At 42.8% G+C, this 20,956-nt stretch overlaps 1 protein-coding gene across 13 annotated transcripts in view; it reads right to left on the bottom strand.

Moving 5' to 3' along the window:
• APBB2 (amyloid beta precursor protein binding family B member 2) overlaps positions 1 to 20,956 on the bottom strand; it is a 318,990-nt gene that overhangs the window by 139,141 nt on the left and 158,893 nt on the right. The gene's annotated exons all lie outside the window — the stretch shown is intronic.

Here is a 20,956-nt window from a genome sequence, read left to right as displayed (position 1 = left end):
GTAACGTAAATACATGAAGGAGGTGGGGTGAGGAATACAACAGAGAATGGTAGGGATTGCGGCAAACTGGGAAGCAGGTGCAAAGTCCGAAGGTGTTCAAATTCAAAAAAATAATGTTTTAAGATTATTTATTTATTTATTTATTTGACAGAGAGAGACAGTCAGCGAGAGAGGGAACACAAGCAGGGGGAGTGGGAAAGGAAGAGGCAGGCTCCCAGCAGAAGAGCCCGATGTGGAGCTCGATCCCAGAACACCAGGATCACACCCTGAGCCAAAGGCAGATGCTTAACGACTAAGCCACCCAGGCGCCCCCAAAAAATAATGTTTTAAATACTGTGTGTGGGGGGGAGGGGAGAATAAAATACATGTGCTGGGCAATTTCAGCAATCCCTGGCCTGTATCAATATTTTATCAGTTCAGTAGAGATTTCTTTGCTCTTCAGAATCTCATTTTGGCCTTCTTTGAGTTGAATATCAGATGAGTTGAAGTGCAAGAGGAGAGGGGAGGAAGTAGTGGCGGAAATCCATAGAGACAGAGGCACACGGGGAAATCAGAGGCAGCTGCATCAACGTATGCACGTAGACAGGAAAACTTAGGAAACTTGTGTTTCAATCGGGGATCGCTTTTTTCTACAGACCAGGCCCCTTCCCGTGGGGGCATTCGCAAGAGGCGGGGGTGCATCACAGTAATTCAAGAGAGAAGCACGTGGGCCTTGCTCTGTGCAAATGCCATTGTGTCACGTGGGTGGGTGTCACTGCCGCTGTTACAGCGGCAACAGGGAGAAGAGGAACCAAACAAAGAGGCTGATTAAGACTAAGGGCACAGATGTGCATTCATGCGTGAGTTTGGCATCCCAGCATTCACTTTCCTCATTTAAATCTGCCAGAGGCAAAACTGCCACTTGTCTCAAATTATGATGGAAATTTCCCCTCCCCCCACAGGAAATCAACCATGATTAAATAATTTCAACTTACCCCAAATTTTCAGAAACCACTTGAAACAAACATGTATACACTCCTTTGTTCTGTCTCCTTTTTAGGGGGTGGAGGGGTTGTTTCGGTTTTTTGCACTTCAAGTAGGACAGGAAATATAAAATACATGGGTGTCTGGATTAAGATGGAGAAACTCCTACCAAGGGTATTGCCTTGTCCCATTCTAGTGGCTTACAGAACCAAGCTTTGGGACTTGAAAGGACATAAAGAGGATGCTAGTTGCCATTTCTGTGGTTTTTGAGGCCCGAGGGCCTGAGTTTTATACATTTATCCTAGTTGTCTCCACAGCTGGGACATGAGCATGTATCAGAATACGGAATCATGTCAGACCAAGGACAGAAACCAAGATCTCTGCTGAGATTTTGTTGGAATAAAAATTAAAAGGAGGATCTATTCCATTGCTAAAAACTGATGATGGTGGTGATTATGATGGAGAAAGTGAGGTCAGCACATCTACAATATTAATAACAGTTCCAGAAACATTTACAGAATCCCTTCTGCATCATCCCACACTGGGTTTTAAGGGATGTGAGCCCGGTGAGAGCAGAGACATCATATCTGTCTTGTACATTCTCATATTCCCAACACCTAGCATGGCAAGTGTTCAAAAATAATGAGTTGGGTGGGGGGGTGGGTGGATGGATGGAAGGAAGGAAGGAAGGAAGGAAGGAAAAAAGAATAAATAAACAAGGAGGGAGGCATGAATGAATGAATGAAGTCTTTGAATGATGGGAACTAGATCTTGGCAAAAGAATTCTGAAGAAACCCGTTCCGTGCAGCAATGTCTACTTTCCTTTGATGGTATATGTGAATGTTCTTATGGATAAAAGGAAACATAATATGACAAACTGGAAGGAGTCCTGGGCTGGTGGCCAAGATACTTTAAGTTGAGATTTTGGTTCTTTTTCTAATAGGTTCCATAGGGAATAGTAAGAAATATGCCTTCAGCCTCATTACAGTTCATTTTGTTTAACCTAAATGGCCCCAATATCCTTTGTTTTCCTATATAAAATTATGTACATATTTAAATAAGTACTTTGGACCTTATTCAACTGTTATCAAATTGGGAGGAAGACAGTGGTACAGGCAGGTGGAATTCCAGGCCCTTCCAGACCCTTCTGACCACAGCAGCACCATTTTTACCTGTTTCCAATACTGGTCTTGTAGGCACAATGTTCCTTGAAAACAGGGATCAGGTTTATTATTATTATTATTATTAGTGTTTAAAATTAAGTTTGAAACCACAGCTAAAGCAAAAGTACAGTGGCGCCAAGACATCTAAATCCCAGAAGTTGCTTCTGTCAAAAGATTATTCAAAGTATTGCAAAGCAGCTTAAAATGGTTGCCCTCCTATGAGTACCACAGTGCATATGGCATAAAGAAGGGCAAACAGACTCAATCAATAGAGGAAAAATCTATAAACACCAGGTGATAAGAGGAGAAAGTTCCAAGCCCTTTTGATTCTCAGGAAATTACTTAGTGAAGCTTTGCTGATGACAAAGGAGCGGGCGTTGCAGAAAGGACATGATGTCTGATGGCTTCGTTGCCCTTCTGATCCTCAGCAGTTTTCTCACACCGAGTTGTCTGTCACGCACCCCTTCCTGACAGATCTGCCCAGAGCTAGGAAGTCTTGCCATTCCTCGTTTTCAGCGGGAATATCCTAAAAGACCTCCATCCTGGAGAACTCTTTTCTTTTTGGGTGAGTCACTGTGGAGTCACCTTAGGAAGACCCACTCAGCACTGGATAGCAGGAAGCAAATCACAGGATTTCACCCCAGTTACCCAACCTCAGGACTAGAACGCAGACTAACGGTTGCTGGGGAGGGGGGTTACGTAAGGAAAGATTATAAGAGAAATCTACAGAAAGCCTGAAGAGTATTTTTAAATACTCCAGTAAAACTAGATATGAGGAGGGGTGCCTGGGTGGCTCAGTTAAGCGTCTGCCGTTAAGCGTCTGCCTTAGGCTCCGGTCATGATCTCAGGGTCCTGGGATTGAGTCCCACATCAGGCTCCCTGCTCAACAGGGCGTCTGCTTCTCCCCCTCCCCCTGCTCATGCTCTCTCTCTCACTCTCTCTCTCTCTCAAATAAATAAATAAAATCTTAAAAAAAACCCCAAAACCAAACCAAAACAAAACAAACCTAGACACGAGGGGAGTCAGCAAAGACTCTAAATACGGCCTTAGGCAGCCTGGCATGGCAAGCCAGTGTGAGCTCTGTATGGGGCCTTGGTATTCTGGCTCAGCCACTCATTGTCTGAATGACCTCCAACGAGTGACTCCACCTCTTTGGGATTCAGACACTAATCTGTAAAATGGGGATCAAAACAGTATCCACTCTACATCAGCGGGTATTGTGTAAAACACTCAGAATAAAGGTTGACATATAATAGGCATATTTACCACATAAATGTTCACTGTTAGGGGCGCCTGGGCTCAGTTATTTGAGCATCCAACTCTTGGTTTCGGCTCAGGTCATGATCTCAGGGTCGTGGGATCAAGCCCTATGTTGGGCTCCGTGCTCAGTGGGGAGTCTGCTTGAGATTCTCTCTCTCCCTCTCCCCCCCACTAGCTCTCTCTCTCTCAAATAAATAAATAAATCTTTTAAAAAATGTTCACTGTTATTGCTATTATTATCATATATCATAGGTCTCCAAAGCCAACAATATAATATATTGTGTTCTCTAAACCCACCATGAAAAAATATTTTCATATATCCAAAGGAAAACGCTCACTACAGAATTTATGGGATTATGGGATCATCATGGTTCAAAGAATAAAGAGAAGATAATCTTAAGGTGACTCTTTCTCTGGAGCAGAAGGTCCACCAGACTCCCTTAGTGGGGCTGGGCTTTGAGGACCTGAGCAGGTCAGGTAAGACCAGATTCTACCCACCACGCCTTGCTGGGCTTCTTCCTTGGCTGGCCGTGACTCTGTCAATACTTTCTCTTTCTTCAAATGTGTGTCTGTCTCTCGATTAATGTATAAGTAAAAAAAAATAAATATTTCATAATTTAAAAAGTGAAGATTCATGTCCCCTATTGTCTTCTTTAAATCAGATTTTCAGGGTGCCTGGGTGGCTCAGTCAGTTAAGCTTCTGCCTTCAGGGTTCTGGGATTGAGCCCTGAATCTGGCTCCCTGCTCTGCAGGGGGAGTCCACTTCTTCCTCTCCTTCTGCTCCTCATCCCCTACTCGTGCTCTCCCTCTCTCTCTCTAATAACTGAATAAAATCTTTATATATATGAAAAGAGCAGATTTACTAAACTTTTCCTAGGTTTCTCTCAAACACAAACCAACCCCAAATGAATAAAGTTGTCTTGTTGTTGTATGATTCCTGAATATTTTCTCCCACTGTGGGTCTAGGGCTTTCATTACCAAAAAAAGTTCCCTACCCATAAAGTAAAGCACATCTTCACTTACGTTACCACATTTAATGCTCACATCAATGCCAGCACGGAGGCAGGGGAGGGAATATTAGCAAGCCAGGATAAGAAATCAGGCCTTTCAAGGCTGAAACCCACGTGCTATTAGCGCTGCCAGAAGGTTCTAAGAGCAAGTAACAATCCTGCTGTTAATAGAAAAAGTAACAAGGGTCCCGACACTGACTGCAGGCTGAAGTACCCAGACCCTTTATTATCTCTTTACTGCAGGCGCTCGTGGAGTGTCCACAGCTACCCCACGAAGAACACGGTAATGTCACCCCCTTTCTAAGGCTCAGGGAGGACAGCTGTTAGGTTTAAAGCCAAGGGGGGAAGACTATGTCTCCAAGTATACATGGATGTTACTTTTTCAGACACCCAAGAAAAATCAGTAATGGACAGCTTGAGGGAATTGAGAAAGTGAATAAACAGTGGTAAAAACGAAAGAAGACATGACTCTAAGTCTGGGGCTCTGAGACCAGCCTGCTGACTTGACCAAGGTCAAACAGCTACTAAGCAAGAGCACAAAGATTTGCCCCTGGGGACTGGCCCTGAGCCCTGAACCACCCCCGGGGCTGGGTCAGTCCACAGGAGGACACTGCCAGTGTAGACTTTCTGTAGGATCCTTCTTTCTGGGCCTCCCTCCTGAATTCTGCTTTCAGTAATCCGGGCTACCACTCCAGCTGGCCCACAGACCTGCCCCCCCACCCCCATCAGCAGCCTCAGGATCAAATTCCAACCTCGGGCACACTGCAGACACTAAGATCCCACCTATCTGCTCCTCCGTCCCTCCCTACAGGATCCTGCACCTAATAGGGTCTCGGATCTGTCATCACGGCATCTGGCCGAAGCACTGTCACAGGCTCACAGGACGGTTTGGCAGTGGGGGCCATAAGCCATAGGTGTCCTTTCAAAGTGGCTCTGTGGCCCTTTATTGTTTGTGGTTTTGTTCTGGAAGCAGGGCCTGGAAGTCAGAGTATAAAAATAGCCAAGGCTGAGAGCCCCAGAAAGTCCCTCTTGTGCTGAGAGCCTCCTGGGCCAAGAGCAATACTTGGCGTGGGAACAAGGAGCCCATCTGTGAGCAGCAAAGGCCCACCCCTTCCAGCCACCTCAGGCGCCAGAGCCAGAGCCCTGGGCCTGTCTGCACTTTGGCCTCCTCTTCACCTTCGCAGGGACCACGCCCCCACTCCCCTTCCCCCTTCCCAGTGGACCTGTATGTGAGGTAAGCCCACCTCTAATTATCCCCTCCCCTGGGCTAACTTGCAGGAACCCAAGGGGCAAAGGAGAACAAATTAGCATCGAGCAGCAGCTGGAAATTTCCTCTGCTGCTCCAGAGGCCACAGGAAGAAGGAATGGATGAGCTGAGGTTCTAAATTTGGCAAGGTCTGTAGTGCAGAGCACAAAAGGATTCCCTCGGGTCCTCAGAATGGCACTCACTCCCTTCCCTCAACATTTGCGTACCCAGCACCTTCGATGTGCAAGGCATGGGGTGAGGGGGCCTCGAGGAAAGAGGACATAGTGTAATTCATAGAACAACATTTCCTGTCTACTCTGTGCCAGTCATTGTTTTAGGGCTGGGGATACGTGGGGACATCAGATGGAACCAGTCCTGCACCAGTGACCTGGGGCAGGCATTCTCAACCATCAGAGTCACCTGCTAGAGAACCTGCTAGAAGCCATCAATGGGTACCACCCCCAGAGTTTCTGGCTCAGCAGGTCTGGGGTAGGACCTAAGAATTCCCAGGCGATGCTGAGTCCGTGCCGCTGGTGTGGGACCATGCTTTTAAGAACCATTGGCCTAAGAAAACAGAAAAGGTAGCAATTCTTTCCCATCAGACTCCATCTAACTATTGGTTCCACAAAATAAAAAATGTGAATGTATATTCATTTGGTGATTCACTCATCCACTTATTCACTCACTTTTCATCTTGAGGGCCTCCTATAAATGCCAAGTACTATTCTAGAAGCTGGGCATATGGTCAGGAATCAATGGGTGATGCCATCAATCATGTCTGGGGATGGGGTGGGCTATTTGGACAGGATGTTCTGGGAAGGTCTCTGAGGAACAATGTATCTCTAAACTACAAGGGGGCCAGGCTTGTGAAGAGACAAGAGAACAGCATTCCCGGCAGAGGGGTACAGTGCAAGGCCCCTGTGGCAGGAAAGAACCTGACATGTCATTACAACCAAAAAGTCACCTTAGTGAGGGTTGAGTGGTCTAGGATAAGATTGAAGGCCATCAGGGCTATGGATTTACCCTGTATGCAAAGGAACTCTTCAAGGTCTTGTGTGATCTGTGTTTTTAAACCCAAAAGGGGGGCACCTGGGTGGCTCAGTCGGTTAAACATCTGACTCCTGGTTTAGGCTCAGGTCATGATCTCAGGGTCGTGAGATTGAGCCCCACATCAGGCTCTATGCCCAGTGCAGATTCTTAAGATTCTCTCTGCAATCCCCCTCAACCTCTCTCTTAAAAAAAAAAATTAAATCAAATCAAATCAAAAGAGTATTCTGTACAATGCTTCCATTCTTGGAGAAGAAAAAACTCTTTCTTCCAAAGTCTTAGTTGCAGCTGCTCCTAGCTAATCTCTGGAACAATATTATTCCTGAAGGAGCCAGATGCTTTAATACAAACTACAGGTTTCCCTTGCTATCTGAAAGTAGATAAAACCTTTCATAAGCCAAAATGGCATAAAGCTAAGAAGCAATTACCATTAAATTTTTAAAGATTTTTATTCATTTATTTGAGAAAGAGAGAGACAGAGAACCAAGCAGGGGGTAGAGGGCGAGGGAGAAGCAGACTCCACACTGAGCAAGAAGCCCCATGCGGGAGTCAATCCCAGGATCCTGGGATCATGACCTGAGCGGAAGGCAGATGCTTAACCGACCGAGCCACCCATTAATTTATATGGAAACATTTTTGAGAGTTCCCAGACCTAAAAAAACAACCTCTCTTAGGCTTTTCTGATAGCTCAGGACGCATCTTGCTAACAGATGCACACAATAAATCGAGATAAAGCACAGATGCTCACAGACACAGTTCAGAGCTATGGCAAATTGATGCTGAGTTGCTGAGTCTAGGTCCCCAGGAAGGGGCTTGGTGGGGCCACTCTCGCTGCTGTGGGTGCACACTGCCTCTGTAACAGCTCACTGCAAAACAAACGCTGAACACTTTTCACCTTTTTGAATAAAAGTGAAAATCCTCTTTGATTTCTTTTGCTTAGCGCCAACAGGTACTAATGCAGGTGTTTTGAAAAAGCAAAGTGGCATTGCACAAACTTTTGAAAAGCGGAGGACACCTGTATTTGAATTTGAAACTTTTTGATCACCTCGTGGTCAGCTTCTTTTGCCTCTCTCCTCCTTCTCCTCCTCCCCCCTTCCCCTTCTCCTTCCCCTTCCCCTTCTCCTTCTCCTTCTTCTTCTTCTCTCTCTTTCTCTCTGTCTCTCTCACTACTTAGACCCTTTATTTTTCTCTGGACCCAGAACTTCCTGGTCAGAATAAAGCAAGCAAGAATCTTGATTCCCTCCAGCTTCATGACCAAATTCCGAAGACAACAGCACCGAGCCAGGACTCCAGGACTAGATAATTTATTATAGATTTGCTAGGGGTTCCAAGCAGCATACGGAGGCTGCTTAGAATATGGTGGGAAACTGTCTTCAGTCCAAGGACCTGGAAAACAATGACTATGGAAACAAGGGAACGAACCTCAAAGTGTCCCAAATCTGTGAGCTCTCAGAAGTCTGACCCACCAGTCTCCTGCAGAGCATTCTTTTAACAGTTATAATAAAATTCTTACCAATTTTAGGAGCATTCATTTCCTCATGCTTTTTCTCATATTTTTCTTTTAAAATACTAATATTAAAATTTTGGAGTGTCCTTGAAATGGGAAGCTATTCTTGGCTGAAGATTTTTCCATTAAAGATTCTTGAGCAAATATTCCAAGAACTCACTATTTAAATAGTCCTTAAATTTGGGCCTTGTAACATTACATGCTTTGTATATTTTTATCAAGTATTTTGGTATAAGATCAACACAAAATTTCTTAATTTAAACTCACTGGAGACAGGGTCTTTGCAGGGCTTAGTCTACTAAAATTGCTGCAGGGCCAGGTTACTATCACAGACAGGCGCCCTGGAGTCAGCTGGCAGCCGTGAACCCGGCTCCCCTGCGGGCTGGCTGCGAGACTGGTGACAAACGGCTTCATTTCTAATGGCCTGCCTGCTCTGGGTACAGCAGAGCCCATGACAGCTCCTACCCCACAGGCTTGATGTGGAGCAAAGCACCCAGCACAAAGTTGGGCACACGGCAATCACTCAGTAAATGTTTGTTAATGGCTCTTAATCGCGTCATTCAAACGTGGCTTTGGGGCGTCATTCAAACGTGGCTTTGGGGAAAAAACGGCCTGCCTGCCACACAAAGTTTCTGAAACGGCATCAACCAGAGCTCACTTAAAAATGAACTAAGATTCCCGAGTTTACAGCAACCAAATGGGGTTTTTACTAAAAAGACTGTTTCTATTTCGATCAAGACAACTAGATGATAATACCGGCTACCCACATATCAATTTAGAAACAATGTATCACATGAGAACACGGCTGGTTTGAGTATGTGGCACCTCTTTAATCAGCATGTGGCTGTTCTACCTCATTACAGAAGCAGAAGTGAAATCAGGCCCAAAGAGTGTGTTAAGTGTGCTTTACTAGTGAAGACATCCTTCTTTTGGGACTGCTTCTATTCTACTTCAAGTCCTCGTGAAGGTATGTATATAGGAACTGGGGGTGGAAGAGAAGAGGAAACTATGCTTCTCTGTTCACAGACTGTTACCCCCAAACCAAAACACAATACATGAGTCAGGGACTCTGCAAAGACAAATTTAAAAGCAAAATGGCATAAGATGTAAGTAGCTTCAAATTTTCTGGAAGAAAAACTGATGTTTGTAAATATCCACTCACCTGTACAAACCTACATATAATGGATGTTACTCATATGACCTGGCTGAAGACTATGTTATTCTAAATACCCAAACATACATTAAACATGCACTTTCCTACACGTTATGAAAGGAGACATTAAAATCTTAAGATGATATGAAATATAATTTAAGAACACGATTTCCCAGGGGCGCCTGGGTGGTTCAGTCGTTAAGTGTCTGACTTTGGCTCAGGGCATGATCCCGGAGTTCTGGGATCAGGCCCCATGTCGGGCTCCTCTACTGGGAGCCTGCTTCTTCCTCTCCCACTCCCCCTGCTTGTGTTCCCTCTCTAGCTGCCTGTCTCTCTCTCTGTCAAATAAATAAATAAAATCTTAAAAAAAAAAAAAAAGAACACGATTTCCTTTTAAAGTGTGTGCAAAGTACCAAGTACCACCATTTGCAAACACCTTTGAGAAACCATAGGCTTAATGGCTACCCCCCCCAAAAAGACCTTATAAATAAAAACTTAGAACTTGAGTGGGGACTCATATTTTACTTTAAGAAAGCTACAGACCATTTTGGTAACCTCAATTTTATTTTTCTAAGAATTTTATTTTTCTGAGAAAATGTGTATTGAAACAATAAATCTCCAAAATCCAAAAGTCTAATCACAATAATGAACAGAGAATGAATGCAGGGAGGCATGCTCTTGAAATCAGCATTCTTTTGATAATTTTATTTATTTTTTTAAACGTTTATTGTTTTTAGTAATGTCTACACCCAACCTGTGGCTCAAACCCACGACCCTGAGATCAAGAGCCACATACTCTTCCAAGTAAGCCAGCCAGGTGCCTCAATTTTTTGATCATTTTAAAAAGTAAAGATCACAACATATTTATGTAAAATTGCTAGGCAGGTTTGAGCTTTTTCTCCAGTTGTCTGAGTATACCACTTACCTCCTGAATATCAGCAACACGTCTTACTCAATATCAGATGGGATTATTACGTTTGGCAAGAAGATCAACAAATCAGACCTAATACCCTTTGCTTGGATGTTTGGGTAGTTAGTGCTTAATCCTAAACACAGTGTTCTAGAAAGATCTATGATTATATGGAAATTAGGCAAAGGGTAACTGCACAGTATTCAGAGAATGTGTCCAGCTGCCATATCCTCAGTCAACCCAACCACACAAGCTTTCTGATTTGATTATTATTTTACAGTGAGCATTTGGGGAAGAGAAGACAAAATACCACTGCAGGCAGGAAACTGTCTTTGGCTTCCAAACAATTAGATGGATAGAATTACTACTGGCATCATACTCTTTCGAGGCAGACGGCTTTGAAAGTATATTAAATAGAGCCCATGTCCCCCCTCCCCCCCATTATTTTGTCAGGGTCTTCGGTGCACCTCCTCACGCCAACACACAGTAGCAAAGATGACAAGGTGGAAGCTATTCCAGGGGTTGCCTTACTAACTTCAGGGTCGTTATTATTCTAAATGATGGCATACTAGGACCTGACTTCTCATCTGTGTTAAATACTAGAACAAAAGAGGATTATTGAGAATCTAGGAAATAGAGTACTCTACAACAAGCTACAATTTGGTCTTCTATCAGCGCATTAAAAGAGTGCTGTGAATGGATGGCAGGTTCTCCAGAATCAAAATCTACCTGTGGAAGACACAGAACTATATTGCCATAGATTAAATGTATATATTTTCTTTCTGATACACGAACAAAAACAGGTATTTCTAGAGCACTACAGGACTTCTAAAGTGCTGTAATTTATCCAAACACATTTGATACCACCAAATCCTGCAACACAGGTAGAAGAGATCACCCATTCTACAGTGAAGAAACAGACTTCAGCGATGTGAACGAGCTCGATGAGGTTGGGAAACCTCGCTGGCTGTGGAGAAATCTCTGTGTATTTTTGTCTGGGAACCATTCTATTTGTTAAGTGCATTTTTAAAGGTTAAGTACCCTTAAAAATATCAACATAGAGACGCCTGGGTGCCTTGGTAGGTTAAGTGTCCATCTCTTGATGTCAGCTCAGGTCATGATCTCAGAGTCGTGAGTTCCAGCCCCCCATCGGGGTGCTAGGCATGCAGCCTGCTTAAGATTCTCTCTCTCTCTCCCTCCCTCTACCCCTCCACACCCCACAGTGAAAAAAAAAAAAAATTAGCATAACTGAACTAATCTGCTTCATCTGCCAAGGTGGTTACTGGACAAGCTTTAATATTTGATGTAAACTATTACATCAAATTCCTAGGCTATGGATGGCCAGAGGAGTTCAGAGAAAAACGTTTTCCTGAGACTACCTTTTAAAAACACAATTAAAAGGATCAGGTTAAAAGCTATTTTTTTATTACTCCTTGTGATATTTATTTTCCACCTAACTCAAAAGAAAACTTGAAGCAGCTTGTGTATCAAGATAAAGATATTTCAACCAATAATATAACGTGAGATAAGAGCCATGGAGTTGAGATGAAATTTAATTTCTTGCTCCAAAAATTTACAAAGTTTTAGTTATCTAACAAACGTAGTTTATCAAAAAGAAACTTTTTCCTAAGCATCAAATCTTCGCATGCTGAAAACAGCACTGGAAGTAAAAAGGCAGTAAAAACTGATAATAAAGGTTTTACATTGCCTCTCAGAGTTTACTTTATACATTTTGATCTAAATTGTAATTGTGTTGTACAATAGGTTATTAAATGTAAACTTTTTTTTTTTAAATAGTAAAGTTAGCTGGGCAAACCTTTCAGTACTATTCCTTTTGTCTATGAGAAGCGTGGTGTTGGGGTCTCATAAATAAGGCATCTGCAGGAGACACTAAAAGTTGTTCTTCCATATCCAGTGTCTTCTTCCAAAGCAATAAAAACTTTTGATTGGACACCTGGCCACTTAGAACACAGAATACACTTCCCAGCCTCTCCTGCAGCTCAGGGTGACCAGGCAGATAACATTCTAATCATTGGGGTGTAAGTACAAGAACTATGTGGCAGTTCCTGAGAATCTTCCTTATGGAATAGCTGGCAGGCACACGTACTCTTGCCATCTGGAAGAGATACGCTGCCTTGGACCACGGGATGCAGACTACACCCTAGGGATGGTGGAGCAGTATAGCCAAGGAATTTGGGTTCCTGGGGTTGGTGAATTGCTACTGCCAGGCTTCTATGTGAAAGGGAAATCGACTTCTATTGTCACAAGCCACTGTTTTTTTAGAGTCTTGCATTACTAGCAGGTGAACTTGATCCTAACTCATTTATATAATGGTGGGAAACTGAATTAGCACCTAGGAAAGAAACAGCTTCTAATGGATTAGTTTTGTAATCTCCTATTCAAACCCAAACCCATAGGCATCTTAATTGTAGGGTTAAGAAACCCAGGTTCCTGACTCCCAAACTCCCACTCTTTTCTAAAACAGCATATTGTTGGAATGTGACTTCATTGGTTATTTTCTACTGATATTCATTCATTTGCTACCACCCACCAAGCCAAGCATCTTAACCTCATCCCCAACTCTAGCCAAAAATACCAAATGCTGGGGCGCCTGGGTGGCTCAGTCGATTAAGTGTCCGACTCTTGATTTCAGCTCAGGTGATGATCTCAGGGTCTTGGGGTTGAGCCCTGTGTTGGGCTCTGTGCTCAGTGAGGAGTCTGCTTGAGTACTCTCCCTCTCCCTCCACCCCTCCCCCGCTCGTGTTTGCTTTCTCTCTCTCTCAAATAAATAAATAAATCTTAAAAAAAATAACAAATATAGAAACTGTGCTGGGCCTTGTTTTTTACAAACCTCAGGAAGTATCTACCAGGATACAACCAACCACAAGCAACACTGAGCCATTTGTTCGATTCAAGGCTTGAATTCTTTATCTGTACCATGTTCCTCCCCCACCACTCTCTCCAAATCTAGGTCAGGAGAGAAAAGCAAAGATTCTCCAGTGGAAAACAAAATGGCAAAACCAATTAGCAGCTCCACACCTGTGTGATAGCTTCATTTTTCTTTTCCAGCAATGAAAGAGTGATGATGTGCAGAGCTCTGAGTTTTTCAAAGATGCTGAGGCTATTGGCAGAAAAGAGGCAGGGGTATTTGTGGATCCCATCTGCCAGGGATGCACGTGCAGAAAGTGTCATTTCTTTATGCGTCTCAAAATAGAATCCAGCATAAGACAATATTAGGTAATTGAGCCAAAACTCCAGGAAATGATAAGTAAATGGAATAATCTCAAAAATTGCAAACAATAAAAAGTGCTCAAAGTTTAGGAGCACTTCCTGTCTGTAAAGAGTAGGATACAGAACTATTTGGTGTTTCAACTGGGGGCCCCCAAGAGCAAAAAGTTCAGAAACGGTGTCACAGAGATGCTATTAATCACAAATTAAGCAGATCTAAGTTCCTCAATGAAAAGGTCAGGCCTGTTTCTCTTTTTATTTTAATCAACCAAGGTACTACAAGTATGCCTCACACACAGTAGGTGTGCAATGTAAGTTTTCTGGAGGTAAATGAATGTAGTTGGGAGTGGCTTTTTTTCATATCTCATTCTCTGAAACTAAGAAGATACCTAGGGACGCCTGGGTAGCTCAGTTGGTTAAGCGTCTGCCTTTGGCTCAGGTCATGATCCCAGGGTCCTGGGATTGAGCCCCGCTTCAGGCTCCCTGCTCAGCAGGGAATCTGATTCTCCTTCTCCCTCTGCCCCTTCACTCGTGTGCGCTCTCTCTCTCTCAAATGAATAAATAAGATCTTTTTTTTTTTAAAGACGCTACTTAGATAATATCTATATGAATGACAACTACAGGAAAGAGGAAGACAAAGGAGAGGAAGGAAAGAAGGGAGGGAGGGAAAGGAAGGAAGGGAGGGAGGGAGGGAGGAAAGAAGGGTGGGAGGGAGAAGGGAATAGGGGTATATACCACTAAAGCATTCTGCCTGCTGAGTCTGAGTTGAGTTCTATTTTGTAAGACATCCAAAAAGGAACTAGAATAACTGTTAGCTAGTTTTTATTCACCCACAAATGCACTGGTTAACCCACTAGGCCTTGAGGTTCAGCCAATAGGCTAAAATTATTTCCTACTACAAAAATGCTCTTGAAGCATTAAAAGTTCTCATCTACAGGTCGTCTGGGAAGAATTCCAAATTTATGTGCAACAGAAATAGGATTTTTTCTTTTTCGTCTCAAATTCTAAGCTCTCCCTTGTGAAAACTCTGATTCATGTGAAGTTTTTGTTCTGGGTTAGCTCCATTTCCTTCTTTCTAGATCTGTTGGTAGTGTCCATTTGTAAGGATGGTCTATCCAGTCTTGAATTCTGGTATGTTCTAAACATCTTCCCCCTCAGCTTTCCCCACTACTTTCCCTCTGAAAGAAATTACTAGAACCCAAAGGCTGTTAAGAGCACACAAATGATGCTTAGATCTCAGAAGCAGGTAGAGAAGAACATTCTTTGGAAGTAGACGAATCTGACGCTGTGTCAAAGTCTTCTTTGTTGCACGCAAAACAGGCAGGTGTCACTGGGGACAAGTGTCCGACTATATCAAGATCTTCCTCCCAGCTGGCTGTTTGTGCTTCCTTCCTTGTAGAAACAAACTCTGTGTGTCTTCCTGTGTTTCAGATATGCTTGGATGAATGAACTGGGAGCACGGACCCCTCCCTTTAGAAAACACTACAGTGGAGCGGAAAAAAGTTGAGTGAAAGACAATACTGGGCTTTTCTGTTTGTTTTTTGAAATTCCCTTTGGAGAAACAAACAGTATAAATTACTTTTAAAAACAAAAGTACACTTTCTGTCTAAATTTCCGATGGGGTTTTTCTTTCAGGGTAATAACTTTTTTTCTTCCACTTTCTGTGCCAATGACGAATTCATTTTAAACTCTGCTGATGGAGCAAGACTTGCAAAAAAAGATTACACTTGTACTTGGCCCCGATTTCAAACTGGTCACCCTAGGAAGGCTTGGCCTCCTTCATGGATACTGGGTCTGTTTGAGAAATATATGTGTGAGAATTGACTTGGTTAGCTACTCCTAAAAAAATATTAGCCATAACTGGATCCACTCTACTGGCCAAAAGGATCTGATTCAACAAATAACTGCAATCCTGTATTTTTCACTGACCGAAATTATATAAAAGTATATCCATCAATAAAAATATGAAAAAGAAATATTTTTTTCACAAGTAAATAATATATACCTTATGAGCCAGCAATACTAAGTGTCCATCCCACAAACTCTCTCACACAGTCCAATGGAAGACGTGTGAGGGTATTCCCTGTGGGGTTAACTGTGCTGTTGGGGACAGGGAAGCATGCTAGGAGCCCATCACTCTACGAGGGGAAAGGGAAAGTGTGTTGGATTCACACCATGCGGCACCATGGGGCAGTGAGAAACTAGCCATTAGCTGTACACACAGTCTTATGGATAGATTTTTAAAACACAGCACATGAAAAAAATACCCTTTAAAGATTACAAACATACACACAAAACAACAAAGCACATCGCAAATATACTTTTGAACAAAAGTGACCCATTAAACACATTAGATGATTGTCTATGGGTGGAGAAGGGGAGGGAGGGAAAGGAATAACAGGGAGTAAATAAGAAAGCGCATAAAATGAGAGATTTTTGTATGTACCAGTGATGAAAATACATCATGAAGTAGGGCATAGGATTAACTCAACTGTCTGCAACCAAGATTCAAAATAAACTCACGTTTTCACATTTACATATTTTTCCTAAGCAATAAAAATACAAATGAAAAATTACCAAAGAGACAGACATCGTTTCGGTAGCTACAGAAGTGATGCAGGGCTCTGAAAAGCCCAAAGTTGTAGAGCTGAGCTGAGCTGGTCCAATATGGAAGCCACTGGCCCCATGGGCTACTGAGCACATGCAACGCAGCTCGTCTGAATGGAGATGGGCCTCCAGGGAGAAATACATATGGATGTGGACAACTTAGTATAATAAGAATAGGAAAGATTTTATTTTTTAAATTATTTTTTTATAGATTTTATCTATTTGAGAGAGAGAGAGAGAGAGTGAGAGGGGCAGAGGGAGAGGGACAAGCAGGCTCCCCGCTGAGCAGGGAGCCCGATATGCGGCTCAAATCCAGGATCCCAGGGATCATGACCTGAACCGAAGGCAGACACTTAACCGACTGAGCCACCTGGGTACCCCTACAAAAGATTTTATTAATAATTTTTATATGAGTTCTATGTTGAAATGAGAGTGCCTTAGATATACAGGGTTAAATAAAATCCATGATTAAAATTAATTTCACCTGTTTCTTCTTACTCACTGTGGCTGTTAGAATATTTAATATCACCTATGTGGCTCACACTGTATTTCTGATGGACCCATTGGTCTAGAGGCCCCAGTGAGCCAGGGGTTCAAGCGGGATCCTTTTTGTAAAAATTCCTTTGGAACCTCAATTTGGGAGGTCCTGAAAAAAAAAAAAATAGACGTGGCTCCCTATCTGGAAGGATGTAAAAATGGCTCAGCGTTAACTATTAAAATTCTAGATCATGACTTGCCAACAATTTGAAGCACCTGCCACCTTCCTTTGCTCTTATCTTAAAACTTCCCTAGGATAAATGCTGCTTTTCAGGAATTCAAGTGTAGTCCGTGAAACTTGACTAAAGGAAAATTTCTACTGTAGCTCACTCTGAAGTTATTTAAAATAAGATATAATTGGAAAAATCTGATACAATTTATCAATACAGATACACAAATGTATGATGTCAGTATCTGCTACTGGGAGGTACTTTTAAAATCAAAATCGCACGAACAATTTAGAGATTATGTATTCACAGTAATTACCCCTTTCTTGCTTATACTCTCTCTGCCACATGTGGCCCTTTGTCACAGGTAGACTATTTTTCCGACACTCTCTTGTATGGACCAACTGCCACCTGCTAAAGACTGCTAGGCCCCTTTATGACAAGACCTTGAATTTCCATTTTTCTGCCGCTAGCACGGCATAGAATGCCTGGCACACATGGATGGTTCACAACAATCCATCAAATTAACCAGAAGTGAGTATTTCTAGAGGGGCGGATTGAGATGTTTGGGGAGGAATAGAGTCCAATACGTTACCCTTTTAGGATTATTTAAGAAAATTATGAGAAAGGACCATGCTCCACGATGTTTCCACGTTTCATCAACATCAGCATCCATGTGAACGCATTGCTGAGGTGCTTACCATGTGCCAGCCACTGTTGTAAACACTTTGCGTATCAATTCATTCACTCTTTACAAGAACGCTTGAAAGGTGGTGTTATCTTACTCCAGTTTGTAGATGACACATAGAGAGGAGAAGCAACGGACTCCTGGTCCCAGAACTAGTAACGGTAGAACCGGGAGTCAAAGCAGGCAGTCCCACACCGGAATCCATGCCCCCACGCACACGTTAGTCGAGAAACAAAATTACCCATTTCGGGAGTGGATCCAGAACAGTACAAGGCTCTCATATTCGTGCCCTGCTTTTCAACCTCCACAGCTCTGCTTCATGAAGGGCCTCACCTGGATCTGAAAGGGCTCATAATGAGTGACTGCCACTCTCCCGCTCCCTCTAATCACACCACAGCTAGTCATTTCCCAGAGAACACCCCTTTCAGCCACTCCCTGCCGCTCCTCCCATACAAAATAAGGAGACTTCCCTTAGCATGGCAATGCCCTCACCCCCCTCTTCGACGGTGTCCGCCCCTTCGCCACCTCGCTCCCTTATGCCCCTTCCAATCCAGGCCAGCCGCACACTCGCTGGTCTCCCAACATGCCACACAGTTCGGCATCCCCGTGCCTTTGCTCAGGCTGTTTCCCTGGGCTGGAATCCCCTCCTTCTCCACTGCCCTCCAACGAAAACTTCAAAGGTTGCTCCCTCCATGAAATTTTTCCTAATCGCCCATTTAAAAAAATTAACCTGTTCTTCCCTGTACTACCTCCTTTTAGATACAAATTATTAAGGGCAATTTTTCCCCTAGTAGTATAGTTTCCAATATGAGACACCCACCTCCCTCAGCTCCTAACGACTGGAGTCAAGGACTGCTGTGTATGTGCTGGGAACCATATGCATGCTGTTGAGAGACGAAGGCGACTGGGAGGTGGAAGCTACTATTTACAAGGCCCCCCCTAAGTATAACCACACTCCTAAGTTCAGAATTTCTTATACAGGCAACCAAATACTAAACAGTTTTGAGCAGGGACTGTATATGTTTGGAGAATATTATTACTGGCAAGACAGAAAACAGATGAAATGGATTGCATTAGTGTAAAAATTATGTATCATAATGCATGCTCAAGAATTACATGTCAGTAATAGAAGTGAAAATAGCAAGCCAAAATAGCACATAATTACAAATTCTACATCCCGACCGAAATTTGCTATCAACATAAATCAGTGACTAAAAACCCAGTCACTGGCCATTTCAAAGACTCCTTCCTCCCAGCGTGTAACTGTTGTCATGACAACACGACTTCCGGCCATATCTCTGTGTACAAGCTTATGTTTAAAGGGAGAGGGTAAGGATCAATTGGGTTAAATAAGGAATACACTGTCCAGTTTTGGAATATAAGAAATCATCTCTTAACCCAAGGTTACCCAGTATGATCTCTCTAAATCCCCATTAAGTATTAGAAGTAGGCTGAGCTTTTTTAATCAGTAAAATTGTGCTTTCGCATCTCTATTCTGCACATATAATGACAACAGGTACTGAAGTTCTATACACTAGACCTGTAATTAGTGAGGGATTTTTCAAAACATATTCTGCCCTTACAATTACTGACATTATCCTAAATCTTCTTAAGTCAGAAGCCGCCCATCTTTCCTCAGTCTCATTCCTTCTGAAGGATGGACTCTCATTAGGAACGGATTCTTTGCTTCCAAGGAGATGGGCTGGTGGGGGCGGCAGTGAGGTAGCGGTCCATTATCTCTCCTGCCTTCTGAATTACATAAATGTTGAACATCTCACATGACTATACAAATGAATTTTAAAATTCTGTGTGAACCAGTAATTCTTTGCGAATAAGAGCCACAAACGGATGAATACTGAAAGTTTAAAAACTGAATTAATTTATTATCTTCTTTTTTTTCCCATGACCTGGACTTTTGATTAAGACTGCCACCCATCCCCACTCTTTTTGTGTGTGTGCCAAAGGCATTTAAACTAACTGCATTTGGGTTTTTGTCTATTTGGAGACTGAAGATCGCCTCCCACATCCACTCACCTTATTTCAGGACCGATCCTGTCAGTAGGACCACTATGCCCCAAGACCAAGGGCTAGACTCAGAATGGTTCACACCAGGGACAGTTCCTACCCCTAAGGGCATTTGGAAATGTCTGGGAGTGGCTGGGGTTCTCACGATGGCTAGGGGGTACCACGGGTGACAAGGAGCCAGGGATGCTAAATGCCACGCAATGTGTAAGGCAGTCTAGCCCGAACAGAGTGTCTTGATTTTCCTGGGACTCTCTTGATTTTACCACTCCCTGTCCCGGGCCAACTGTCACCTTAAGTCCGGCACAAATTGAAGGATCGTCTCTGCTAAACACTGAAGAGGTTTTTCTCATGGACAGAAAAATACATCTGCCCCTCTGTCTTCTAAAAATTCCTTATGGTTCCATAACTCTTCAGTCCCTTCTGACTGTGCTATTTACAGTTGTGGTCTCAAGAGGGAAAGCAATTCTCCTCATACATACTTGGCCCTTAGACGTTCCTAGCATGGGTGAACCCTCCAGCCAGCTTTTGTGAGAATAATTCCTACATCAAGACCTTAAAACGTCTTCTTATCGCTCAGCATATTTGTATTGACTGAAAACTCCAGCAAAATCTAATATAGTGGGGCTACTAACGCCATCCCTCCTTGTGAGACTCAAACTCGAGGAGGAAGGAAGCATTTTAAATCTAAAGCTCAAACTACATTTTGAGAAACAGACCAGTGGCTTTTTGAACCTGCCTTCTCTTTCTTTTGTTTCCATCCCCTTTTTTCCCCACAAGTGATTTTACTCAATTACTCTTAAGCTAAGAAAGCATTTTATACCACTGACAAGTATAAAAACTATATTCTCTACTTACTCATTCAGATAGAGGACACAATAATTAGAGTGAGACTCTCTTAGGATCACATCATACATCTTTATGCAGAAATAGCAGGAACTTTCTCTGGGAAAATGGTTAAGTCAGCTGCTTTTCACTCTTTTTAAATCTCCCCATCCTGAGGCTATTAGACAACATAGTTGCTCATGGATTCTGTGACATTTTTTCCTAGAAATACGTTCCTTATATGGTCATCAAAGGAGTTGCTGGTTTCTGTTTAGTAATGGTACTCTGGAAGCCTAACAGACTTAAAACCCCTCATTTAACACTAGCCAATGGTTTAAGAGCAAGGAACCAAGTCTATCATATAACTGCTCCCTCTGATACCTTTCAGTTCTTAACCTGACACCAAGTGGCAGATATTTTGCTTTAACATTAAATTAGTAAAACTATTTCCCCAAATTCTTGGTCTAGGTATAAATCATTGACTTAGATGTGAAAAGGCTATAGTGCATAACAAATCCAGTCGAATTCCCATTCAGGCTTTCATTTAACTTCAGTGCATATTCTTATGGGCCAATCAGGTTAGGAGAACAATGACCAGGGAAAACAAAAAGATAATATTTGGT

Source organism: Ailuropoda melanoleuca, chromosome 11, assembly GCF_002007445.2.
Source record: "Ailuropoda melanoleuca isolate Jingjing chromosome 11, ASM200744v2, whole genome shotgun sequence".
Classification (NCBI taxonomy): Eukaryota; Metazoa; Chordata; class Mammalia; order Carnivora; family Ursidae; genus Ailuropoda; species Ailuropoda melanoleuca.
Note: the sequence above shows the minus strand (reverse complement) of the source record. Positions and strands in the feature narration are given on the sequence as shown.